At 46.3% G+C, this 27,758-nt stretch overlaps 1 long non-coding RNA gene across 1 annotated transcript in view; it reads left to right on the forward strand.

Annotated features, from left to right (window-relative positions):
- Positions 1-13,992, forward strand: part of LOC135376558 (uncharacterized) — a 32,285-nt gene extending 18,293 nt beyond the window's left edge. The window contains exon 4 of the long non-coding RNA XR_010417743.1: positions 13,476-13,992. This is a non-coding gene — a long non-coding RNA (uncharacterized LOC135376558). The remainder of the gene's footprint in view (positions 1-13,475) is intronic.
- The last annotated feature ends 13,766 nt before the right edge of the window (positions 13,993-27,758 follow it).

The following is a 27,758-nucleotide window of genomic DNA, read 5'->3' on the forward strand; positions in this document are numbered from 1 at the left end:
ACCCCATTGCAAAAGCATGATAACACGGCCACTGTGCATTGGCTTCGTTTCATGCACTAACACTGTACTACAAGCGTATTTAGAATCGGTTAAAGACTCTGTTGATTCACACAGTAAAAGATCCCTCCGAGGCTCATCCAGCATACAACAGCTGGATTTGTCGCTGAAGGACAGTGGCAGATCTGAGTCTGATTCATGAGGTCTAACTGCAATCAACGATTTAGCGCACAACTCATGACTAGCAAGCATAACAGAATACATCAGCTTGTTCTAAAACGTCAATAAAGGGCTTCCACGGCTCCCACTCAATTTTGAAACAAAAATTCAAGGGGGTTACAAGGGCCAGTGTGCGGCATTCTATTTAAGTAAGTATTACTTAAGAAAATACTTACTTAAGGGCCTTCTTACTTGAATATGTATATGAACTGTTAGGTAGGGACTGCTAGGCAAGCCCGAGATGCAGTCCCACTAGACCGCTAGCAGGGCTACACGAGACTGCAGCATCTACGATGTTCCTCTCGTTGATCGCACAGGCAGTACAAAGACTCGTCGAAACCGCTCTCTCATCCTCTACGCCTCGTGACCATATTTAAAGCTTTGGTTTTCAATCGCTTTCTTGCTTGCACTACTCTCACGCTTTTGTGATTCTCACCATCCCGCGCAACCACCTTCATCGTAACGTATCCCTGTCCAGACTGCGCCTCTCATTCAACGGAAAGCAGCTCGATCACTCATCCGTATAACTCTTTGACTTAAGGTTTCTTGTTCTGAGTACGCGTCCTGGAGTCCGTGGCTGACCATGTAATAGAAGACTAAGATTCGGAACATACACTGCACGCGTGTGCTTAACACAATGATAACATATAACAACCGCATCTCGCGTTTCTGCGTCAGGTAAAGAGTGGCGCCTCGTTATTGTGGTTACACGAGCGGTCATGTCGAAGACAATGCGAAAGGTGGCACTTCCGCTCCCTACGAAAAATGGATGGAGAGGCAGCTTCTCTTCCTTTCTCCATCTTATTATCTGGTGCCGGCGCACATTCGTAGAGGCGACGACATTTTGATTCATGGTACGAATAAATTAAATACCAAGGATCTGCCGCATAGATTTATTGTAATGTGGATTACAAACCATCGATTCAACCAACGGCTACCTTGGTGAAGAGATAACGGCGTCTCCATTGGTCGAAATAGCCAATTGCTGAATCACCATAGACGATGACAAGCATCACACAAAACGCGAGACTGAACATTGGCATGTTGCTATTTTGCTGCATACCTCTGTGTATATCAGTGTGTATCAGTGTATCTAGTTGATTCAGTGATGGATTCTTTCATACACTGTGTCCTTCGGATCGTCTATTTGACGCTAGCCACTGTTTGTATCATTATTGCCATAAACGGGGCTAACCTTATGGACGTTGTATTCTGCAGTTGCGCTGCTATTGCTCTTATTTTGTTCGCTGCATACGACTACGTAGTCTTCAGCAAGTGGTCAGATAAAGAGCCTTCTGAGCATTTTCTCGCTGAGCTTACCGTGGATCATAGTGCCTCTGCGTACCCGCCTACTGGATGGCTATCCTCGAACACAAGCACTACCATATCGATGGAATAATCTGAATACCGCCTAACCTGGTCCACCTATGCACGTGTGCCTGTGCCTGCCCTGAGCTTACTGAATCCTGGTAAAACAGTGCAGGAGCTCAGGGCAGGTTTACGCGAGGTACAGGAGAGGGGAGAAATTCGAAGCACATCAGGCATACATGACGTCAATCAGTCTGTCAACCAACAATTCAATCAGTCAGTCAACCAACCAGTTAATGAGTCAGTCAACCAATCAGTGAATCAATCAGTCAGTCAATCAGTCAGCCAACCAACTAATCAATCAGTGAACCAATCAATCAATCAGCCAACCAAACATTCAGTCAGTCAGTCAACCAACCGATCAATCAGTCACTCAACCAAAAAGTCTGTCGGGCATCTAACCAACCAATCAGTCAGTCAATCAACCAATCAATCAATCAGTCACTCAGTCAACCAACCAACGAATGAATCAGCTGACCAACCAACCGTTCAGTTAGTCAATCAAACATTCAGTCAGTAAAACAATCGGTCAGTAAAACAACGGATCAGTCAACCAACTAACCAATCAGTCAACCAACCAATCAATCAGTCAGCCAACCAACCGATCAGTCAAACAACCGTTTCAAGGAATCAGTCAACCAATCAATCAATAAGTCAGTCAGTCAACCATCCATTCAATCAATCAATCAATAATGAACAAAACAGCTAATAAATCAGTCAGTCAGTCAACCAACCAACCAATCAGTCAGTCAACCAACCAATCAACTAGTAAATCAAGCAACCAATCAATCACTCAGTCAGCCAATCAATCGGTCAACCAATCAATCAGTCAGTCAACTAATCAATCAGTCGGTCAACCAACGAATAATAGTCAATGGACAGGCAATGTCGGCGGGAAACAGCTATAGAATTGATGCGGAAGTCCATGAAAGCCGGGACACTTCCTAGTGCGCAGGGCCTTGACTGCAGCATAGCATGCATGCAGAAGCATGCACACCACAATATAAAAGTACAAAAAAAGGGTGCAATGTTATGGTGCAATGGTTAGGGCAAGGTGCAATGGTTAGGGTTAGCAATCAATGCACCACATGTGGCGGACTACCTTCTTGGCCCGGAGATTCGTTTCTTTTGTTCCTTTCAGCAGTATAGGCCGCGCTCAGAGTTTAGAGTTCCCCACTTAAAAGATGTGGGGACCTGGTGCTCGCGATGTGGTACCTATTACTGTGATTTCCGTTAAGCGGACTTCCACGTTGTGGGGACCATCCCCACTCTCGGGGTCGTGCTCGCCCGTCCGGCCCGTGAAAGCAACTCAGAAACCAAGTCAATGCATCAATGTTTTATTTACCTCCGTGCCTCAGCAGTTTACACGAGTCCCCTGAGTGGTGGTGTGGCAGAGGCCAGACCAGCAGTCCTAAGGAGGCGTGGCTGCGCCGACCACCGGCTATGTGACGCCCAAGAAACTGGGTACCCTTGATGCACTACGGTCCACGTCGACGAAGACCTCTGGGTGGGTCCGGGCGACCGCGAACGGGCGTACTGCGTCGACCGAGGGAACCGAGATGCCCATCGAGATGTCCTGGGTACGTTTTCGTATTGAGGTTGACGGTGCATAGTAAACCTGAAAAAAAAAAGGAAAAGGGAACGGCAGTAAGAGGGTAACTCTGTACCGCGAGCGCTTGGAAAAGCCCTCCCCAAATGTAAACGTGGAAGTCCGCGTAACAGAAATCACAGTAATAGGTACCACATCGCGAGCACCAGGTTTTGGTGACCGAAAATAGTAACTGCTACGTGCGCTGCGGGCGCATAGTGTCGTAGCTGAAAGCAGGTCCGGAAGGAACCAAGCGTAGTTGATGCGATGCGGGCCTCTCTAGGTCGCTAATTGCGGTGATCGACCTCTGCAGAAATACGAAGGGATCAAATGCTTGGGGGAACAACGCATTAGAAGCATGCTTTGCTCATCCCACCAGCTAAAAGCCGGTACTCGGTTGAGTAGACGCCAAATTCACTAGGAAGATATCGTGTATATTCCCACGCTATCGCTTCAGAGCTATCAAAGTGATACGCTCGGAGATATATGCACTAGGGGGGTGGCAGTGGCGGGAATAGCTTGTGCCAGACGTCTGATATCAGTGCAGCCTACAGGATACACGTGATTATTACTCCGTTGACGGTTCTCATGACAGTCTGATAGGCAGTCATGCTAGCTACGAAGTCTGGTTCAGACCTCTAGTCTGTGTACCGGTACTAAGTGAGCACCGAATTGATTTTGGGGAAGGCACTGCAGATACCATAACCCCAAGAATGTGACTGCCCGGCAAATCGGGTCACCGTCAACAGGCCTACGTCCGACCGACGTGACTGGTCGGTGAGGAATCTCCCCTTGGGGGCGGGTTTCGTATCCATGGTCGGGACGCGCCGCGAGCCAGCCCGCGCCCGGATCTCCAGTGAAGCGACTGCAAGACTCGAAAACATGGGAATGCACAATAAAAAAGGAAACCTCCGAGGCTCCGAAATACCGTATTCCCTACCAATTTCAAATAGCGGCAAAAAAAAAAGAAACGTAATTAGGTAGAAAAAGAGACGAAACTTGAGTAACTGACGGCGTCCCTCACGTGGCCGGGCACACGAGCAGGTTCTGCAACACAGGGCGTTAACCACCCGCTTCGGCAGCGCAGGTATCGTGAAGCCAGAGTTATAATACATTTAAAAACAACGCGGTTTTCCGGCTAAACTGTCCCCGAGACAGGAAAGCCAACCGGCACCGGGACAACAGCGCGAGGCTGTTCAAACAGTCCCGAAAAAACAAAACACATTCAAAAACAAAGAAAAACCTACCCTGGCCGCATCCTCCAGGCACCGAACGCACGTGTACGTTCCTAAACCAGTTGGGCGCCAAAATAGGGGGACCATCCCCACTCTCGGGGTCGTGCTCGCCCGTCCGGCCCGTGAAAGCAACTCAGAAACCAAGTCAATGCATCCAAGTTTTATTTACCTCCGTGCCTCAGCAGTTTACACGAGTCCATCCACCAAGGAGAGCCTCCCGTACCTTCTTCCTTCTGCTCCTTAAATCCCTTTCTCCTAAAGCACCACCACGCCCCCCTTCCCGAACAGCGGACCGATAAGGACGGCGCCCTCTATCGACATGTTGCCGACATACGCGAAAGAATGCCCACAAAGAGTACGTGTCATCAGTCCGTCGCCTCCGCGAGAGCCACGTTAACGCTGATCTTGTCTTAACGTGGACGCTGATCTTCTATGTGTCCCTGCTGGGCTTACTTCCGGCACCCGCGGGTGCACCGGAGCTATTTGTACCGCGTCAGATCGCGTGGCGCTACGCTACTGCAGGATGGTTGGACTCTCGTCGTGCAAGTTTGCAGTGGAGACTTGGGCATGATGTCCTGCCGCTCAGGGATCGTTTGCATCGTTATGGTCTCACGTCGCCTCGATGTCCTTTCTGTTCAAGCCATGAAACTGCGCAGCACGCTTTTCATGAGTGTCTCGTTCCCGACGTTTTGTGGCACAGAGTTGAGGAGCTGTATGGTGTTCCACAGATTCGCTGGAGCACCATTCAAACGCTCCTTCAACCCCTCGTTCCAATCCGGGATAGACGGCAGTTCATTCTCTTAACCGTAGAGATAAACTACCAAGTGTGGATAGCGCGCTGCATAGCAGTACACGGCGGTCGCGCTCGGGGGCCGTCACATGTGCTATGCCTCGTTCGAGCGGGTGTTCGCAGAGTTTTACTGAGGGAGAGAGCAGTCCTTGGTGCTACGGAGTTCGGAAGACGCTGGCTAACTTCGTTTGTGCTATTCGAAGAAACGCATGGAAGGTACGTTGTTCACTACTAAGCATTACTTTCCTCCGTGCCGTTATCCCGAACGAAACTCTCCGCAGTCTTGGTCTGTTGTATGGCGACGACAAGCACGAAGAGCAATTCTTAACGTGACGTGATTTCACAAGCAGGAGTTGGCATTGCACTACACTCTTAAAAATGAACTTCACCGCATAGCACGCTCCTAGCCAACCATCATCTCGAATGATATCGTTATCTGCCCTGATTTGTTGAAAACGAGAGACGTACGCCTTTTTGTGACACTTATGCTGTTCATAATTGTCACAGAAAAGGCGTACGGCCCCCGTTTTCAACAAATCAGGGCAGATAACGATATCAATCGAGACGATGGTTGGCTAGGAACGTGCTATGCGGTGAAGTTCGTTTTTAAGGGTGTAGTTCTAGTTTTACTCCTAGCTTGTTGAGATAGTTATGGGGTTGAGAGAGTTATGTGGTTATATGGGAGCCAGTCCTTGTGACTGGTCTTCCGCCTCGATGCCAATACACGCGCAGATATAATTTAGAAGAACATACGCGATCGATTCTTCGGTCAGATTTTCCGTCCTCTCTTCTTGTCCATATCCAATGAATAATCAGTAAACAGTCCACATGATGCCGGACGAAGCGCACATTCAAAGACGTCACACCAACGACCAGTCGTCACATCTGCCCCGAATGCATCGCTTGTATTTTCTCAAATTTCCACACGTGCACACGTTGCAAAGCAAACTATACGACACATAATGGACAACTTCAGAAACACATATTCAAAGTTGCTCACATTCCCGCGCCGTTTTTATGTTGAAAACCTGGACGGAACGCAACCTCAACCACATCGGCCAACTCGGCGAGTTCAAAACAGAAACTAATGTCGACGACGCTGTCGCTGTCTTACGTGACAAGTTTCGTTTTCAAACTGGAGTGAAAGCCGCGAAAGCGTGTGAATTTCTACACTAAAGGGAATTATTTGCGAAGTGAATTATCGTTCATTTCGGAAAAAAATTGCGCTAGCGACCTCATGATAATTGTGAAATGCAGTTTTCATGGGCAACGCGTAGTGCTCTAGAACTCGCGATTGACACCCCAAGCACTTTGCTGACACAGTTTGTATTACCAACGCACCCAGATCACGGTTCCCGTGTAGTTGAAACCTAGAGACCAACGCAACGGATACGCCCCACAGAAAGGGGAACGCTGCCGTGTGCTGGCAGCTTGTATTACTCTGGTCTCCTTCAAATCCGCGTAAGTGGTGGTAGAAGGCAAATGGGAGACGGCCCTTCATATACCGGAGAGGGGCCCCTTGATGCCGCTGTCCGCGCCCGGGTAGGCCGCGTCTTTGAATGCGCGGCCCATAAAACGGTCGTCGGCGCAGCATCGCTTGCGGTGCTGTTCCGGGAAGATATTTTCTCAGAGTGCAAAAATTGGAACCCGAGAAAGAAATTTTTTCACCATGTACCAGCTGGCCTGCACCCTTGCCCTTTTGCCATTTTCTCAGAGCTTGTATTAAAGCTTGTGGGGATGAAACTAGCGCAAAAAAAAAAGTAAGTGACTGTAGTACCGTGCTGCTAGCAGTCGGGCCAGAAAACTAATCCTGAGATCAACAAATTTAAGCTGCCGCAGCAAAGCACTACAGCGGCTGAATTCTCGGGCCCGGTTGCCAGCTGAGACCGCTACACTGTCAAGAACTACTACTATGATAAGATAGCGTGTGTACTCTCATCAAGTAAGGAACGTAGACTAACAATGGTTTCTCCTTCTGTAGGATGCGACAAGCGTAAGCTTGTCCTCACCGGCCTTCAAGAATAGTACTGCTCACGCCCCAAAGATGAAGAGCAGGCGTAATAAAAGCAGGCAGGTAGCAGACTTCATAGGAATCCTCCCTTCCACGGCAACCGTAGTTGTATTGCCAACTGTAGGATGAGGCAAGCACAAGATTACTCACATCAACCCACTGCAAATGCAGTCACCTCATGTACTGTTGGGGACACGGTTGTCTAAAATCTCCAGCCCGTGGCAGAGCGGTCCCCTACCGGCGATGTCGCGCACGAAGGAACTGTACCATTACCGTCTCAGAGGGGAGGCCGCGCTCAACCGTGTGCGCCACGCATCGCCACCTGCCGGGAGAGATCAGAGCCGTGGGAGAGATAATCTCGGGACACTTGGGCGCCTTGGGCGTCGTCTGCTAAGAACACGAAGAGGAAAAGTGATTGAACAGAATAGGGATCGCCGTAACCTATTGTTTTAACAAATGAAACGGAACACGTTACTCTCGTCAATATGGAAGTTGCTTCTTTTATGACTGGAGGCGAAACAGACCGAAAAAGATAAATGGTGACCCCCAATCCATTGAAGGTGATCCTGTATATACTCTTCACATTAGACAACGAAAATTGTCCAGTGTTGTGCGTGTAGGTCAGAACGTATGTTCAGTAGCTTGCAAGCAGGCTTCTCTAGAGCTGCAATGGACGGTTGGTGAGCGCACATAAAATATGCTGTGCTGTAGTATACAGGGTGTTCCAAATTAAGCTTTCACGAGCGCTACGCAAACACAGCGACGACAGGAAACCGGATGATAACTTTACGCTACTTGTATAAGAAACAGGTGCTGCTAATTATGTAGCACCTGTTTCTTACTCAAGGAACAGAAAAATAGCACCAGTTATCTTTTGTTCGCCTACTTATAAAGTGCTCGTGAAACCTTAATTTTGAACACCCTGTATAGCTAGCATGGGTAAGGCTAGCATAGTATAGTTATAAGTAGTAAGCTCTAAGTTTTATCGTAAAGATATGTGACTGCGGCAAGCAGTTAAACTCAACTATATTCAAACTCAGTTCCCTCACCATCACTACCACCAAGATATGCGTCGTCAGCCGTGCGTTTATTCCACGCTATTGAGCCGTTATTTTTTATTGAACTTCAATGTTTGGCGACACACAAACGCATAAATGGGCTGATGATGTGGCGACAGAAAAGCACGAGGGGAAGGAAAGAAGGGACAGGATGAATGCTACACAAGGAAAATAAAATAAAAAGAAATGGTTCTCCACTTTCATTGTGAGTAAATTATGAATTACATGTAAAAGAAGCGTCAATCAACTGAAGTTTCAAACACTTAATACCGTGTTGGTGCACCATTGTTTTCAAGCACAGCGTTCATCCGCCTGTGCAGAGAGGCATAGAGGTGGTCAACCAGGCTACGGTCATGTCGCAAGGCCTCCCATTCACTGTTTACCGCATCCCACAGGGCGTCAGCGGTTCGAAAAGGCACTCTTTTTCCAGACATTCGGTATTTCATGATTCCCCAAATGCTTTCTATTATATTTAGGTCCGGACTGTGGGGAGGCCACTGCATCTGCTGGATCCCGAGCTTTTCGAGCTCTCGTTGCGCCATGAGTGACATATGGACGGGGCTCTTGTCATGTTGGAATATAAAACACCCGTCTGGGAACGGGCCATCCAATACATGAGGCACAAGGTGGTTCCGGATTATATCGACGTACACAGGCCCTTTAAATCTTCCCGCAATCCGGACGAGGGGCCCCATGCCCTGAGATGAAAGGCACCCCCACACGGACACAGATTGTCGGCCACTCTGTAGCACACGGTAGATGTAGCGCGGGACATACCTGGATATAAATTATATCAAAAACGTTAGCAATCCGAAAGTCCGTTAAAATTACACACCAAGATAAGGGAGCAGCGAAAGTCACACCATAGTTTTGACTGCAAGTGTAGAAGCTCCATACCTGCAGCCACAAATAAAAAGATGTAGCTGTTTCTTATTTCTCTTCTCCTCTAGTATACTTAGCGTGACAATCCTGTTACAGTATGGCAGACATAGTCATATTACCTCGACCGCGGGGGACGCCAGACGCGACGAGTCTGGTGCCACCGAGTGGAAAAGGTCGCCTCATCCGAGAAGATGACAGTGTTCCAGTCATCTACTTGCCACTGTATATGTTCTCTTGCAAATGTGAGGCGCAATTCGGAATGCTGGGCAGAAAATAGTGGCTTCTGCACTGCTACGCCACTTTTCAGGCCACTCTGTCGCAGACGTCTCCGGATAGTTCTTGTTGACGCCGCAAGGCCAGTTTCCCGCTTAATATCGACCGCAGTTTTGAAGGGGTCTTCACAACTTTTCTGCTCTATCTGTTTGTCTTCTTCGTCCGTTGTGGCCTTTGCTGGACGACGCCGAGGGGCATCCTTGATCCGTCCCTCATCCCGAAACGCGTTAATTATCCTGTTGACCGTGGTCACAGAGCATCCAATTTTTTGGGCTATTTCTTTTTGCGTCATATCTACTCGGCTCATGCCGATAATCTGCCACCGTGTGGCCTCAGGTATTCTACGCACCATGTTTCACAACAGCACCTTTACCGTCAGATCGCCATTTAACGCGCTTTTGCGTTATCAGGGGATATCAATGGCTAAGTAGCTAACCGTAGGAACGTCCCTGACGAACAAGAAGAAAAGCTGTTTGAAAGAACATGTGATAAAGGTCGATGAACCGTGCAGGCAGACACGATAAACCTAGATTAGGTTCCGTTCGGTGAGAGGAACAATATGCCGGTCTGCACTCTAAGAAAAAAAGGTGTAATTTTCTACCTTTTGGGGTAGAAGTGTGTTGTCACAGATTCTCAACCCTTTTGGGGTAGAAAGTGAGGGGTAGAAACACTTCTACCCCTTCATTTCTACCACACTGGTGGAACAGTTCTACCCCTGAGTGTGAAGAGAATTCTACCCTGTTAGTGGCAAGATTCTGCCCCTACATGGTTAACTATTATTCCTCTGGGGGGTCTATCTTTTCTCTCCATATGGAAGACACCTCTACCCCAAAGATGAGAAATATCTGCCCACCTTGACGCTAAATATTCAACCATTCCCGGAAGACAGTTCTACCGTGAATAGAACTGTTCTCCCTTATTGGAAGATAATTTTTTACCCGAAATGGTAAGAATCTTTGCTATTATTCGTGCTGTGCCTACCGGTGGCATATCTCTACCCGTAATGACGGGGCATTTAGACCTTGTAGGGAAATATTAACTCCGCCTTTCATGAAGGACGTCTGCCCTTTTGAGAAGAACTTGACGTATAGTATTTGTGTGGATAAGATAGAATATATACGCAGACAACTGTTACTGATCACAGCATTTTATTAGCACGTCACAATTGGAATCGTACACTTGCGCTTACCAATGCGAAAGGTACATCCATTTTGAAGAAGCCTGAGCACGGAGACACGAAAGAAAACACGACACAACACAGACGACTCCATTGTTGCATCCATCAGACTGCACAGCACTTGCATGGACTGTCTTGCACATAAATTCCACATGCATGCACCATAACAAGGGCATCGGGATAACTTCTGAGGGCTTGACGTTTCACACTACTGTGTCGCTCTAAATACACACGAATCTTCACTCGGTGCGTAATATCTGCCCAGAGGAACACGTGGCAGGACGGATGATTTCAACTGAAATGTAAATGGCATTAATAGACCATTTAAGACAAGCGATAAATAATAACGACGGTACATGTTTCACTTCTCAGAAATATGTTTACATGTGTGATTCCCTCAGAAATAAGCATGCAAAAAGAAGAAGGCTAACCCGGCAGTGGACAAAAGCCAAGAAAAAATAAATAAACATATAAATAACACAGCGCACATCTAAACAACCATGACTCGAGCGATGAGTGCCTTCTCCCATCAAACAGTGGCTCATCGTATGCTATGGCTCCGTTTCTTCATTTTCGAAGTGGATCCTGTAATCCCATCCGGCGGGCGCTGATAAGGTGCCGTGCTAAAGTTGTCATGGTGACCTGCGTGTATTACACAAACGCATTTGCTCATATTGCAGTTTCATAGGATGCTGAAAAAGTGTCAGACGACATGCCGGTCAACCCGAACACGCAATGCGCAAAACACATCTGATCACTGCATATAAGACGCTCAGGAAGAAAAATCTTGAATATCAAAATTACTCACCTGATTCTGTCCTAACTCCACCTTGCTTATGTTCATACCATTGCAGCTGAACCGATAACACCTTCCACCATGCAGATGCGAATACCCGACTCAGCATAGCCATTAGGCCGCACGAATGGCCTTCGGTGCAGCAATGTCCACGTGCAAACCGACAGTCTGTCACTTTCAGAGCTCGTCTCTATACTGACCCCTTTTACACAATCAGCGATTCCGCGCAAGCGCAGACACTCTGTGTTTGGTCGCTCTGGCTAATCTCTTGAACAGTGACCTCGAAGCTGGACCAAACGCCTTTGTGCGCAGGATTAGTAACCCTCAACTATTCTCGTCGCTTGAGTGACTCCATTTACACTTCCATTAGTGACCCTGCTACGAAACACACAAAAAGAAAAAAAGAGTCACTTGAACCCTGATAGTGACAAGATTGCCATAGTGGTTCTACCGTTAGGGGGAGAGAGTTGAGCAAAAGGGCAGAAACAGCACAACTTCAACCTGCAGTCGGTAGAGGGAAAATAGGTCGGGGAGAACTGTTGCGCTTCTACCCGTTTTCAACCTTTTTTTCTTAGAGTGTGCGCTAGGCACACCGCACCTCCAGTCGTGTCACTAGCGGACGAGATAACCAGTTGGAAAGCGGCCATTCTGAGTCTGGAGCATCAACAGACGAACACAACACAAGCCTTAAAACCTAAACTGAAACTAACAGCAGCTTAAAAAATAGGAATAGGAAAATAGATATCGGATTAATCTAAGCATGGTAGACGAACGCTAAAAAGGACTCGACAGTGCTTATCAAGGCACTAGAGGAAGGAGTTGGGCAGCATTAACAGGTTGCAGATTTTATTTTATTTCATACGATTTCTTAAAACACACAAGAAGCGTAAGGCTTAAGATGTAGCCGTTTTCCGCTCAACACCCAATTGTTTTCGCGAAAACAACAGATTACAGCGATTCAAATTCTTTCAATTCACTTTTCCTCCCCCTGTTCTTATACGGGCATCGCTAGCAGACGACGCTCAAGTATCTTGAGATTATCTCTCCCACGGCTCTGATCTCTCCCGGCAGGTAGCGATGCGTGGCGCACACGGTTGAGCGCGGCCTCCCCTCTGAGACGGTAGTGGTACAGTTCCTTCGTGCGCGACATCGCCGGTAGGGGACCGCTCTGCCACGGGCTGGAGATTTTAGACAACCGTGTCCCCAACAGTACCTGGATCAGGGATCTTCCCAGGAACAGCTCCGCAAGCGATACTGCCCTGATAGTGCGATTAGGGCACTTGCTTGCCATGAAGAGACGACTGCGTACAGTGAATTGACTCCTGCGAGCTGTCCCTGGAACGCATCTGACAATTCCAGAACTCCCACCACGCCACCACCTGTGCTGAACAGCTGTGGAGCTGATGAAGTGCTGCCAGCACTCGCAGGGTGGAGAGCGTGGGCGGGGGCACGCGTTTCTTCATCGTCGGCGGAGGCCGCTACAGTAACATGAAGTGCCCCTCCCACTTCCCCTTTTCTTCTCCCTCCTCGAACACAGTGATGTGATATGATGTGATGTGAATAACGAAAAAAATCGAACACAGTCACAAGGCTAGTTACACTGCACTTTATTGTGGCTGCATTTTTCCTATGACTTGCATTCTGGGTATTTGTTAACCCAATGTTTTCTTGTCAAACCAGACATTAAAACCGTACAAGAAGTTGTGCCACCTGTTGGCGTAGAAAGAGACTCAATGCTAAGACTTCCTTCAACCTGTACTTCACAGATGAACATACATAGTAAGAAACTGCCCACTAGGTGCTAAAATTGTGTTTCCTGAGTATTACTTCGAAGCAGGACGAGCATTATTCGGCTTAAGTTGCTAGCGCATTTCCAAAGAAACAGAATCCCAGGTTCATGATCATGCAAAGAAATGAAAGAAATGTAAAAATTCAATGGAGTTTTGGTGACAGGTATTGATGAACTTCTATTTTTGGGGACATGTGGCATTTCTTGCAAAGAAATGCTTGTGCAAAAAATGTTTAGGCTATAGTGCCAAAGATACCCCTTTCTTGATATATTTGTTTGCCTACGTTTTCAGTTCCACGCTGGGAATGATGTGTGGCTTCCCAAGACTGTTTGGGAGAAGGTGTCTTCTCATCAAGACAACGTCTTCTCATCAAGCAAGCGGCGCTGGCCATCTGACCAGCATCGGTTCTGGCAAACAGGTCTCTCTGCGATACCCTCTCGAACAAAGCCATTGTGGATGGGCAAGTAAATGCAAAACCAGCACTCACTCCACAGAAAATGGAGGCACTATATTGTGAGTGTCCTTTTCTGTGCTATTTTTGAATCGCTGCATGATTATTTCTCATAATTTGCATGCCATCTCAGAAACTGCTATCAGTTTCTGACTGAATCTGGTTACGGAAGTCAAAAGTTGAGATGGTGTCGTGGAAGTTACACAATTGCTCTCTTCAACAAAATGTGAGCCTCTTAAAGGGGCCGTAAACAGGCCACCAAACATTTCTGAAATAATGATACCCCATGAAAGAACGCAGCTCATAATACCCAAATATACATTTCGTTCGGCTCGTGCCAGCTCATTGACCCGTACAACTGCTTTCAAAGATGAGTAACCAGCGAGCCTCTCTCCACAACGCATACGTCATATGGCTACGTAGCGTTTTGCCGTCCAATCGGGGGGCAGAGCTGCGCACATGACGTTTCAAATTACCAGCAAATAACATACTTCGTTATCAGCTGTGAGTCGGAGCGCTCAGTTTGTGTGAAACGACGTTTTGCGCTCCGTGGTTCCGAAATTTAACGTCATGACATCTTCAACATCTCCGGCTGGCGCAAACGTCAACAGCTGGGCTGCTATCACATGACGCGTATCGAACCCGGGTTCCTCCCAGTCACGACGTGACATGGCCAGCACGCTATCCACTGTACCACGCGAGCTGGTGACGCGACGCCGCGTGGCTCAATGCGAAGTACGGCAGCCCAGTTGTCGGAACCATTCGAAGATGACGAAGATGTTCCTTCGCGCACCTACCGAAGATTCCGGAACTGTAGTCCCGGATATTCATTCGCGCTCGTGGTGTGCTGCGTGCTACTGCCCAGAAAACGTAGTGCCCGTATGATACCTAAATTAAACGCATTTCTTTCTCAGTTTGAGGCTGTAACTGTATGGATTTCGAATAGAAGAGGATTCACGTTCATCTAGTCCAATTCCGCATTCGAAATAAAATCATACGTGGAACACTCAATCGTAATTGGTGGGGAAAGCTCTACGTCAAAATGACGTAAAGTTAGAGCGCCGGGCGGAGCTAAAATGCGAAAGAGTGCAGTGAATATTTCATTCGTATGCAAGCGCCTTTTGTTTTTGAGTGTTAGTAATTGCAAGGAGTTTTCACTGCCTAAGTTCCAATAGTATAACACAAAGAAATGTGCACCTTTTGTACCTGTTTACGGCCCCTTTAAGCGATCATACATGCTTTTCAGTGATCATCATAGGGATCAAAACCGGAACTGAACCATAACTGGAAACTGCAAAAATACGCTATTTTTAGCCGAACCCGAACCGTAAGCATTGTTTGTCTCCACTTGAACGATCCGTAACTAAAGCGAAAAAATATTATGCGGTAACCAGTTCGTCAGATGGTAAAAACGGCTATACCTTTCCATTCGATTGCTGCCAACACCACCTAGATTGAGAATGCCTGTGCATTGCCTCCTTTCCCTCCTCTAATACGTGGACACATAGTCAGAATTTGTCTACTGCGGTTCACCGTTCTGTGAATTCAAGAACCCGCAAATGATTGCAGCTCACCTTGAACCAGCAGACCTCAATATTTAGACAAAAGTGCATGGTGCTTTCCCGGTAATCACCTTTAAGAAAAATTGAGACCGTTTGCGCTTTAATTCGAAGTTTTCCCGTTTTGTACGCGAGGACGTTCGATCACAGCTCGGTGACGACGGTGGTTCTTCTCAAATAGCCATGGTCGCTGGAAGCACGTTCGCGATTTCTGCACAAATACTGATAACTGCAAACATCTTACTCCATCAACATAGCAAGCAAGGTGAATACTGACACTCAACAACATCTAACAATAAACAAAGAAATTCAATTATCACTAATTCCGAAGGCCAAGCGACTTTCTTCTGTTCTACCTGGATGCTGACTGTTTCCCCTCAGCTACATTCGGAGTAAAAGCAGTGAAATAAGAAAAGGCCAGTGAAAAATTACACACACTTTTGCTCGCATAGCTATAAGAGAAAAATAAAATAAGGAGATACACGCTAATAAACTGTGACAAAGACACCCATTTCTGCTATCAGATAATTGTTGCATAATGCTAAATACACAATTGCATTGTTCCTGCGTGAAGAAAGCACAGAAAAGGGACACACAATTTATCTTAAAGGGACAGTCGCATCGACCACAGATCGATTCTGAAACCACAGTGAAATGAGATTCCCCGTCCTTCACTGACCATGACTCCGAAAGTCCCGTTCCGATCGACGGAATACTTTTTGCATAATTCGTGTGTAAGCGGCGCTACAGCAGACGACGGAAGCGGGCGTCAAGCGGAACTCCCTGCTGAGAATCTTTAGCAACGTCACATGGAATCTGACCAATAAGAACGCGGCGAGCCAGAGGAGTCCCCGCGGCTTGCAGCTTGCATGAGCAAGGTCAGGGAGACGAAGGCGAAGGCACATACGGAGATGGCGGACTCGGAACGCGGAAGTGGCGAATCGTGCTGTTCAAATGCCTTTAGTAATAGCTCCCGTGACGAATATACATGTTTGATGACGGCCCATATTCGACGGATCCGCTTATTCTGCAAGTCGCTGGTGATGTACGTGCCGCAGCTGCGTTAGCGCAACAGAACGAGCCTCAGGACCACTGCTTTAGGTACGTTCATGATCGGAGTGCTCAATACTTAATCCCGTGACATTCACACTACGACGCAGGAAACAATCCAAGTGTTTGTGCGGCGTCTGTGTTCCTCAGGAACTGGATGAGTACCTATATGCTGCAGTGCTGGTGAAGTGGTAGAGTTGTGCAATGACGGCACGCACCACACGCACGCATCGCACTTTGTTCCCAGCTCCCTGTCATCGGCCAGAACTTCTAGTGGTGTATCTACCGCAGTATTGCAGCGACGATCACAGTCTTCGCCTACTGTGCCCACGATAGATAGGCACGTCGAGCAATCCTTATTTTCGTAGTTGTCGTCGTTGTTTGCACACACGACGGATGCCCCATGAAAGTTACGAAGGCTCTAACCAACTGTGCAACTCAAGGGCCGGGTTAGAACTAGAATGATTGTCAGGAAATTAACTATGCTACGTGTTTAGGAAAGTGTCCTTTCTTTTTACAGCTACGTCAGGTTCACTGCTTATTGTGTGTTTACAAGCTGAGTTTGGAGATTCCTTGGACCGAAAAACAGACGACAGATACCTGGGTGTGTCGTCCGCATGATTCGCCAACGTTTTTCCATCCTGGTCCTATCAGGACTATCATCTTTAGTGTGCCTCATTTCCTGTTCACACCTACACCATAATAGACTTGCGTAGTTTCCAATTGAGAAGTGTGAAACAGAATCTGTGTTACCACAGTAATCCCGAGAAGTGCAAAGGAATAGGCAGGAGCAATAAACTACCTGGCCATAAGTGACAGTTATACTTTTAATGATAGTGTAATGCTTCTTATCGTTGGCAGTATTATAGCATGTGAGGGATATAACACGTCAAATAATTTCAGGTAACGTTTCATAACTCACTAATGGTACAGTTACACCTTATTATCATAGTAAGTGATACATCTGTCTGGGAATGTCCAAAATTTGTCATTCCCACGGAAGACTGTTCTGCCTTGATACAGCAAAACAAATTTTGATACCTGCCATTGATCCAATTTTTTAGCACCACTGTCTTGAAAACAGCTTTCAAGACTGTAACTTCAGAGATCCTTGGCAGAGCATTACCTCTTGTCTATGTATTATAATAATTATTATAATGACAGGCAATAAGTTACGCAAATGTGAATAAATCTTTGTGTTGACTGAGTGCTGTCCATTCAAGAGCCATTGCACAAGTCCACATCCAACTCTTCACGCACAGATATTTATTATTTGCTATGCACAGACAGTTATCAGCGTGCACCACACTGGCAATGTCCCTTGGGATCTGAAGCGGGGACTCACAAAAATAAAAAATAAACAGTTTTGTAAGTACTTCAATTGCAATGAAAACGGGACGATTGGACAGTAAATTGGACGGTTTCATTATAACAGTGGTACACAGGAAAAAAACTCGGGGTGTTGGGGGGGATCTGGATCGATCTCTGGGCATAACCAAGTGTAAAATTTTAGAAGGGTTAGTACATCCTGAAATGGCCCTCATGCCTCACACCCCACTACTCGATTAATGCACCTCCCTTTTACAGTAAGAGGCCTCTTACTATCTACGGCATATCCTATCAAAGCTCACAGGACAGCAAATTTGGCCAATGCTTATGTGACAGTGCCTCATAGAACATGCAGGTTTTCTGTTGAATTGACACTACATCTCTGGTAGCCCCTTTAATGTCTGGAGGTAGGTGCATCATTTTACATTTAACCAGCAGTAATGTATAGCATTGCAAAAAAGGAAACAAGGGCTTAATCTCAACGCTGCATCAGCATCATTCATCATCTCACAATAGCGTTGTTGTTGTCAGCCTCTGCACAAAGATTTGGGTGGACCTGAAATGGACCTTTTTTTTTCTTTTCATTTCCTGCTGTCAAGTTATTTTGTCTTGGCATGTAGCTGTGAGATGTCAGTAGAAGCCATGAAGTCATTCTCTTTACTTCTTGAACTTGGATGAAGAAAGCACTGTTCTGGAAGATCCTAATTTGTCAGAGGCGTCGTAAAGGCATTAGTGTAAAAACCAGGTCTCTCAGCAAAATTGCCGTGCACACACGTACATTGTTTGATGCCGTTTCATGGATGGATGGGACTTGATCAGCAGCACCTGGTCCTTCTATAACACAGAACGTCAAAAGTGCACCTCAAGTTGGCTACGACAACCGCAAAAACCGCCGCCCTGCAGCACACAAACAGTTCACAAACAGAGAGATAAAAGGTAACTGGGAAGTGGGTTATGGCGCTTATGTTACGGACAGAGGTACTGTTTGTATAGTGCCTGTTTCTAACACCAGCACACAAACAGCGTCAGTTCTTCCTTTTAGTGATCGGGGTTCATAGTTTGCGAATTGTTCTGTGTCCAAAAATTGTAAACACATTATATGTATTTAAGTAATATACGTACCACTTGCGCTTGACCCTGTCGAACTGCCTGCAGCTGTAATACACATGAAAACCAATCATGTCTACCACATTCCACAAAAGTCACAGGTTCAGTAACAGTGAAAGTTTCATGATAACGCGTCCGACAACGAGAAAAGTCAATCACGTTCATATGAATGACATTACTTGAACTTGTTTATTGTATTTTATTTATCTAGTTATAATCATAGGTTAGGGGATACCTTACGTTGTACCGATTTCGTCTTTTGCTGCTAAGTTACTCACGCGCAAGAGTGACAGACCCGATTGGGAAACTACATAGACATTGTGACTTACTGTCGAAGTTGGTGGCTCGCTTTGTTCGTGGAACACTGTCGGAACGGCGTCAAGTTTCAATTCGTTCCTTTTTTGTGTCAATCCAAGTTGCACTTCCATGATGTTCTCATCCAGGTACACATTATCGGTGAAATGCGAGGAGCATACACGGACAGCATGAACACTCCTTGCTTCATCTGGATACCCGCTAGTGATGTAGCTGCTTCCAACTTTCGCTTCGTCTGGGGTCTGGCTGTAGCTGTATCCTTGGCGTGCGAAATCAAACATCGAGGTTTTCGAAGGAAGTTTTCCTGGAGTCGGGAACGCTGCGTCGGTTTCCAAACGACATCCCACGCGAAGGATGCAAGCGTAGCGATAGTATCCGAGTCACTGGAAAGTGTCACATGTGAATACGGGCGACGTGCCGGAAAAAAACAAAGCAGCCCCAGACTTGGCGGCAGACGACAGCGTCCTTCACAGCGGATTAGCCAGATTCGACCTTGCGTCACGCGATGTTGTTGGCGCTGGCGCTTTCGAGGATCAAAACGAAACCGGATCTTTTAAATTCGATTCCTCATCACCCGGTCGGTTTTGGAAGGAGAAAATTTGGCAAATAGCTCGTGGTAGTGTACCGAACACATTAGTATTGGATTCGTAACCACGGTTCCGGATGCGACAGTCCCTTTAAGCGAGCAGGGAAAGTCACTTCTTCTTGGACAGCTTAATACCATCAAGTCTGAATTTTTGCAAAGAAAACAAAGCTTGAACAGCGCTACGAACATGACAGACACATATTAACAAACAAACAACAGCAGGACCGGCGTCGCGCACTCATAAAATGCCCTGTCCAAAACAAAGACTTCACCAGGTTCGCGGGGCAATTGCATTAAAAACGCTCGTCCTATCCTACAGATAGCAATGCAAACGCGACAACCCTTATTTTTTAAACCACTATTACACGCAATAGCACATAAATGTATCACTCGTGTCACACGAAAAGGCAAACACATAGAATATATCCAGAAGAAAGTCGCTTGGCATTCGGAATTGGTGATAATTGAATTTCTTTGTTTCTTGTTAGATGATGTTGTGTGTCAGTATTCACTTTGCTCGATATGTTGATCGAATAAGCTGTTTGCAGTTATCAGTATTTGTGCAGAAATGCTGGTATCTGAGCGTGGAGGAGAAATCCCTATAGAGCACCTCTCGTTGTGCATTCCTGAGCTGCTGTCTGTGCGTGTGTGCGTAAAAGGCAACGCCAAAGTCCAATTAACTGTGATTACACTGAAGGAAGGTAAAACGGGTAGGAACACTTTATTACAATTAAGATGAACAAGGCTTTCGTGCAGAGCCTGCACTTCATCAGGTTAAAGAGTAGCCGTACAACAGGACGTATATATACGAGTAAAATAAGTTTGCAGGCCGGCTGGGAGGGGGGGGGGGGCTTGGCAGCTCGGCCGGCTGGGGATCGCGGACCGACCTTGAGCCTTTCCCGAAACTCCCGGTTACAGGGAGCATCGGAAGGGTCGCCTTGCGTTTTTCAGCTGTCCGCGCTGTGAACTTTCCCCTGTTATGTGTCTGTGACACATGACGCTGGGCTGTAGTTTTTGTCTTGTCAGTTCTGCTTCGCTTTTTACTCATTATTTTTTCAACTCCCTCAGCTAGATAAGTGTCTTCGATTGTGTTTTTGCTTTTCTATTTCCTTTTCTCCCTCCCTTTCTACTGGTATATATACGTCCTGATGTACGGCTACTCTTTAACCTGATGAAGTACAGGCTCTGCACGAAATCCTTGTTCATCTTAATTCTAATAAACTGTTCCTACCCATTTTACCTTCCCTTGTTTAGCAGTGTTACAATTTTACCCGCCGGTAGTATCTTGTTGACGTCTTGTGTTAGCCGCATAGCGATGTGTGGTGACTCTGCGATTATTCCTGAGGTCTTAAGCCTTTTCACTGCTCGCTTACAGGAATTTGTGTGCCCTTGTCCTGTGCTTTCTTGACGCAAGGGCAATGCGGCTGTGTATGTAGCACTGTGCACGAATTATCTGATACAGGAAATGGGTGTCTTTTTCTTAGTTTATTAGCGTATGCTTCGCTTGTTGCTTGTTGCCCTTTTCCTTTTTCACCGATTTTACGCAGGAGAAAGTCGCGTGGTACAGCTGAATTCGTGAGAAGAGGGTTTGTATGTTTTTTGTTTGTTAGATGTAATTGGGAGAACGGTGTGTTGAGGAAGGCAGCTGTTACAAGTATTTGCGCAGAAATGCTTGCATCTGAGCGCAGGGCAGAAATTCCTAGCACGCCACCCTCAGTGTAAATTAATTATTTTTGATGTGAGACTGCTTCACTGCATGACAAGGCTAAAACGGGAAGAGAGAAAACATTGGAGCGCTTCATTAATAGTGATCCAACTAACAGGGCATTTATAGTTTCCAGAGAAAGTAGAACTTAATGCTCCTATATTATAGTTGAGCGTTGTACGGATTTTTTTTTGTGATAATCTTTCTAAACTGCAATGCAATAATCATTAATATGTAGGAGTGCAATCATGTTCCCGTAATGGCGTTGTGTCTAGTCCTCACTCGAGCGCGAATGTACCCTCAGAAAACGAATGTATGAGCATAGAAAGGGTCATGTATTACATAAGCCTGGTGATGATGTTGAGTGGTCACAATTATTATCATTTCAAAGAGCAGTCGTAGATTACTGGTGTTATGATTCTGATGACCATGATGAGCCTTAACAGTAAAAATCGCTAATATGCACGGTGCTTTCTTGTTGAATTTTAAAGTAAGAATGAATATCATTAAGAGTCGGACAAAGGAAATAATCTTGCGATTCAATAAATAGTAGGAGTCTTTGTCTTTGCCGCTGCCTTCTTCAGACAGGATGTGATGACGTCACACAGTGTTCCAGGTGTCTCTAGCAATGCATTGACCGTTACTGGAAAAAAGTGTAGCAATAGAAAAATGGAGGATGGTGTGCATTGTCTTGGAAGGATTTACGATGAGCACTGTTCTTCGAATAAGAGGAATGTGTGTGCTTAGAAGTAGTTTGATGTTGGTTTTCTGCTTTGTTCAAGTGTTTCTCTTCGCTTTTTTCCTCCTTGTTGTCTGACAAACATGCGTTGACATGCCTAGACCTGTTCTGTCATGCTTTCCTCTACATGTATTTTTTTTTTTTTTGAAATGAAACATTCTTGTTTTGACGATAGTGCTGCCCTGAGTGGGAGTAGTGCTAGAATGATTCTTAATAGTTTTGCGATTCAATTAGTTCAGAGAGTAACCGCAAGGGGGGCAGGTGCATGGCAATATTCAGGAGGAACAAAGCGTCATTATTCAGTTATCTTCCTGGCTCTCGGATGAGACGGACATCTCTTCTGAGCTTGTCATATTTAGCCATTGATGGTGTTAGGATATTTTGTTCGGTTGCGAGTCTCATTTAGTAAGACTTTGGAATTCCTGTGATCAGCGTTCATGCATGGTGCTTTTCTGCAATAGTTTTTCTGCTTCCTATGCAATCGTTATAGAGGAATAAAGGAAATAATCTTGGGATAGTGATTCAACGAGTAACAGGTCCCCTGTCTACAGCGCACGCGCCCTTGAACCGTACAGCTGCATTCTTGGGTGATGACGTCATGCTGCGGCTCTATTGTTTCAGGTGGACCTTGTCCAGTTCAGCATTAGTAAAAAAAAAACAGTGTAGCCATGACACAATAGAATGACGTCACGACCTGTGAGAAAGGGATGCAGAGGGCGCTAGAAGTCTGTCTCTTGGCCATTGGCGGGTGTGGACGCGTTAATTCTGTTCGTAGCAATTGTGTTGGCCGTTAGTGGAAAAGTGCAGCCTCGGTGGGATTCAGGTTACCTCTGACGGGGTACGGATGTATGGTTCGTCACTGGTAAATGGTGTGTGCTTCCGTGGACGGACGGACGATGGCGACTTTATGAATAAGTGGAGTGTGTGTGTTTGCCACTTTGTTTAAGTGCTTTCTCTGTGCTTGCTTTCCTTTGTTGTCTAGCAGTCGTGCAGCTTTACGTCGTGTGACACTGCTTGTTGAGCAATGTCCTGACATGCCCAGACCGGTTCTATCTTATGATGTATGCTTTCTTTTTGTTGATGCTCTGTATTTTTTTCTTTTTTGACAAGAAAGATTCTTGTTGATCATTCTTCTCTTGACGATGACGATAGTGCTTCCACACCCTAGATCTGGACGTGAGTAGCAGTGACATGATTCTTAATAATTTTGCGATTAAATTAGTTCGTAAAGTAACCACATGGGTTATACATGTGGGGCTTTATTCAGGGGGAAGAAAGCATCATTATTCAGTTATCTGCCTGACACCCGGATGGAACGAACGCATTGTTGTGCGCTCCTTCTTAGCCATGCTCTCTGCTGATCTGTTGTGTACCTAGTCCTCGTTATTAGTTATTCATGATGTTCCTTGTTAGGATATTTTGTACTCTCTTGACTTTGCAAAGTCGCATTTACTAAGTCATTGGGATAAGAATGCTTGCTATGACCAGATTTCATGCATGGTGCCCTTCTGCAGTAGGTTTTCTGTTTCATTATAGTTGTGAAATGGAAGGAATCTTGCGATAGTGATTCAATAAATAATAGTTCTCCTGTCCAGAGCGCACGCGTCCTTGAATGATGTAATAGCATGGCTGAGTGATGATGTCATGCCATGGCTTCATTGAGGATTGACCTTGTCCCAAGGAGTTGTGTCCACCGTGTGAAAAAAAAAGCGCTGTAGGCTTGGGACAATGGGATGACGTCACGAACAAGGCAACGAGAGGGAGCAAAAATTCACTTCTCTCTTAGCATCTCGCAGGTGGTCGCCGCAGGTGCAGCTAGGAGCACGCAGAGGGGCACTAGGACGCACGGCCGGTCGCTCCACTGTCTCCGTGCCCGGTCAGTTTGTGCCTGGCTGTTGAGGGAATCGGACGCTCTGTCGCCGAGGGGGAAAGGCGAGTGATTTGCCGATCTTTGCACGTTGTTTTACCGCGCTCGTGTTAAGCCTTTTCCCGCATGTTCGCCTAACGAATATTCCCCGCACGTGCATGTTTAGACTTGTTTAGCAGTGACCCGTAGCGGCCTTTTGTTCGTGTTGTTGCATGTTTAGCGTTGTGTGACTAGTATTTTTGTGGTTATGGTTATTTTCTTGTGTTAGCCGTTGAATTCTCTAGGTGATGACGCTGTGGTTAGGCCTAGTCCATTGCCTTAAGCCTTTTCCCCGCACTCTGGCATGCTTAGACTTGTTGAGCGGTGTTGCAATTTTCCCTGCCTCTCGCATTTTGTTGTTCTCTGTCTTTCTCGCATAGAGCTATGAAGGCAGCACCATCTGGTGTGATGCCTCGCAACTACGTTGCCATCTGTCTCTGCAAGCATCCTGCCCCAGCCGCCCGCACCGGAGTGCGTTTTTCAAGAAGGCGTCCTTAATTTTCAAATAAATTGTTTCTCTCCGTCTGCTCCCTTTCTGTTTAGTTATTTTTTTTCTACAACCCGAGTTTTAATAAAAAAATCCACGACAAGTATTGTTTTGAGTCAGATTATGCACTATTTTAAAATAAAAAAAATCAAATAATTTTAAAGTAAAAAGTGCCATACTTGCCGTGGATTTTTTGTGTAAACCGTGGATTCAATACTCGTGTGATGCACAACACGTAAGCTACAGGTTTCGAATGCCCTGTAAGGGCCTTTGGGGTATGTAAATAAATAAATATGACGACCCTTACTTTCCGTTATTGCACGTTCCACGATGCAGCGTAGCTGCAGGACAGTTTCAGGACATACCTTCTACGGCGAAAGGGATCTGCGTGGCAGTAAGACATTTATCCATTATTTTGAACCTTGACCACCGCATTTCCGTTTCTGTTCCTCTATGTCCGTTTCTGGCACTTCCCATAACGAACAATGAGCGCGGCAGCTTAAAAAGCAAACAGAGGTTTCCTTTTAAATAATCAATCATCAAACAGAGGCAAATATAGAGACAACGAAGAAGTCCAAAAAGCGCACTGCGAAAGGTTAAGAAAATTGTTTCCCAGGATCAATACTACAAGCAGTACTCCCCCGCGACTTCGAAAGGTACTGGCGTTCCCTTCCTAATAGAACATAGGCACTATATATTGTTTTTTCCGCAAGCGTCTGCAAATTAGAGAGCCCTGCTCGCCTATTACTCAAAAAGAAGGATGAGCTGTCTAAGTATAATTCGATTACGCCCAAATACAACAGTCAAGCGAGGGATATAAAAGTTTGGAATATAAACTCTCAATCGACGTAACGTCTATGTTTCTTGCAGTGAACGTAACATTATACTTAGAAATAGACTTATTACACTTATAAGACAAATTAGACTTACACAGCTCGCTCTTCTTTTTGAGCCAGAGGCGAGCAGGACACCGAGCTGAAATAGGACTCCAATAGGACAGGACTCCAATAGCTGAAACTCGCGTGACAAACAATGTGTAGTACCCGTTTTCTCTTAGGCTCGTTTATTTCGAGGCACTGAACACTCCGATCACTCAGCGTGCGCATTAGTGCAGTGCTCTCTCGGATGGGCCACAAGGTGGCTAATTGAGAGTCCCGCATTTCGGCCCGGGTCCGAAGTCCTGCCTCATCAATACGCAGGATGTGTTGATGTTGTGAGGCATTTGCGACTCCAGCTTCCTGACGCTGACATCCAGTTATGGGCTGTCGGCGATTTTTATACGGCAATCGAGGAGTTGCCGGTCCCTCCGGTGCTGACGGAGCTTTCGTGGCGTCCAATCACTGCGGGGTGGCGAGACGCCCGCCACGCAGTCTTCAGTGGAAGCCCGCCCTCAATGTTCTTGCTCTCCGCGAGCAATTTCACCGGTTTCACATCTCTCGCTCTGACGGTTGCCCGTCTCGCGGGATGTGTGAAACCGCTGAGCACTATTTCAGGCGTTGTCGTGTTCCTCTTTTCCTGGGCCGCAGATTAACGCAAATATTTCAGTTGTCGACTGTCGCCTGTGCTACCGTACAGTTCCTTGAACCGTTGCCTGTTCCGCGCACTCAGCGTAAACAATTGGCTTTATTAATTACCGAGATAAACATTCAAATTGGATCCATCGTTGTCGGCTGGTTTCGGTGGCCCAGACTTCGGAGACGCAGCTATATTTCAGGCTGTCAGGGCAGTGCTTCGTAGCCACAATGTCCGTGGTGAAGCACTGTAGGTCTTGTCCGAGTGCTCCCGCCGCTGGCTGATGTCTACTCGTCTTTTCCGCCACGTTCAGGGTGAGTGGCAAATCATGTTCTCGCCAGCTCGCTAGAACTGTACTGCACTCCGCAGCGTCCAAACAGGACTACCACCTCGGTAGCTCTCGTGCTTGATGACAATACACACACATGCCAGTACCGTCGTGCAGTACTGGTCCTGGGAAGAATTTTCATGACCTTTCGAAGTGACTTTTTCGGACATGTTGGTTCTCTTTATATTTCTCTCACTATATTTTTCTCCGTTTGCTTCTTAAGCTGCCTTAAACTGCCACACTCATTCTTCGTTATGGGAAGTACCAGAAACTAACAAAGAGAAACACAAAAGCAAATGTGTGGTGCCGAGGTTCAGGACAATGAAGAAATGTCTTACTCCCACAGACCCCCGTAGCCCTGGAGGGTGCGTCCTGAAAGTGATTTGCGGCTATTCTGCATTGTGGAACGTGCAATAAAACAAATTCAGAGAAACTGTATACCTGTAGCTTTTCTGTTTTGCATCACACATACACGCAAGCTAAATCATGCCAGGGTGCAGCGATTGGAAGCTGCCGAACCGCTTTTTAGCATTTTTGTATGGAGTCTCTATTGCATAATGTCTATTGACGCTTCTCAATACATACACGGTAGCCAATTTGGAATAGGGTTGCAATATAATCTGTATGGCTCATGTATATACAATAGTACATACATCGAAAATCAATATGAAGGACATAGAGATTTACAGAAGTCAGAAACTGAGAAATGTAATAGGATGTCAATGTAGTACATAGACCCAAAAGAAAGAGTCAATACAGAGTCAGTGTTCATTTTCGTGATGGGCTGCTCAGGCAGATCCGGATCCAGAATTTTTCTGAGGGGGGGGGGGGGGCGTTCCTGCCTTGGACAGCATGCCATTCACTACCAAGGTGAGCCGAAACTAACGACCGAAGTGAGGTTGGGTCAGGATATCCGGACCTCCCCTTCCCTCAATCCGCTTAGGGTCAATCACATGTGTCACGGAGAGGTACAGCGTGCCCCGTGCGGCGTCCTGTTTCGTTTCTGCTCTTCGCAAGCGCTAGTCCTTTGAGCCGTTTCAAGTTTGCCCCTTCTCTGACTCGCCGACGTGGAGATGTCTTCGTTTTCCCTTGAACTGAGCGTTTATCGTTTTAGAATGAAAAAAAAAAACGACAGCGACACACGGGACAAGCCCTTCTACTGCTAGTCTCAGATTTATGCGAGGCTGTCAGACATAAAGAAGCATAGCAAGTCAGAAAACACGAGAAAGCGTCGGAACCTTTTGCAAGCAATAAACAAACCACCATTACGTGCTTACGATGACAAAGGCAGACAAAGTTCAGCAGAAGATGCTCAAGGTTCCGAATTTCATTTACTTTCTCTTATTTTTATCCACTCAAACTCGTGTTGTCATGTCCTCTCTTGGCCGTCTAGCACACTCGTTCGTTAAAATATCCGGTACATCTGTCACCAGATTGTTTCATAACGTGCGATGAACAAAAAGGGCACAGTGGTGGCAGCGACAATTTTAGCGACTTTTA

This window comes from Ornithodoros turicata, unplaced genomic scaffold, assembly GCF_037126465.1.
Source record: "Ornithodoros turicata isolate Travis unplaced genomic scaffold, ASM3712646v1 ctg00001148.1, whole genome shotgun sequence".
NCBI lineage: Eukaryota > Metazoa > Arthropoda > Arachnida > Ixodida > Argasidae > Ornithodoros > Ornithodoros turicata.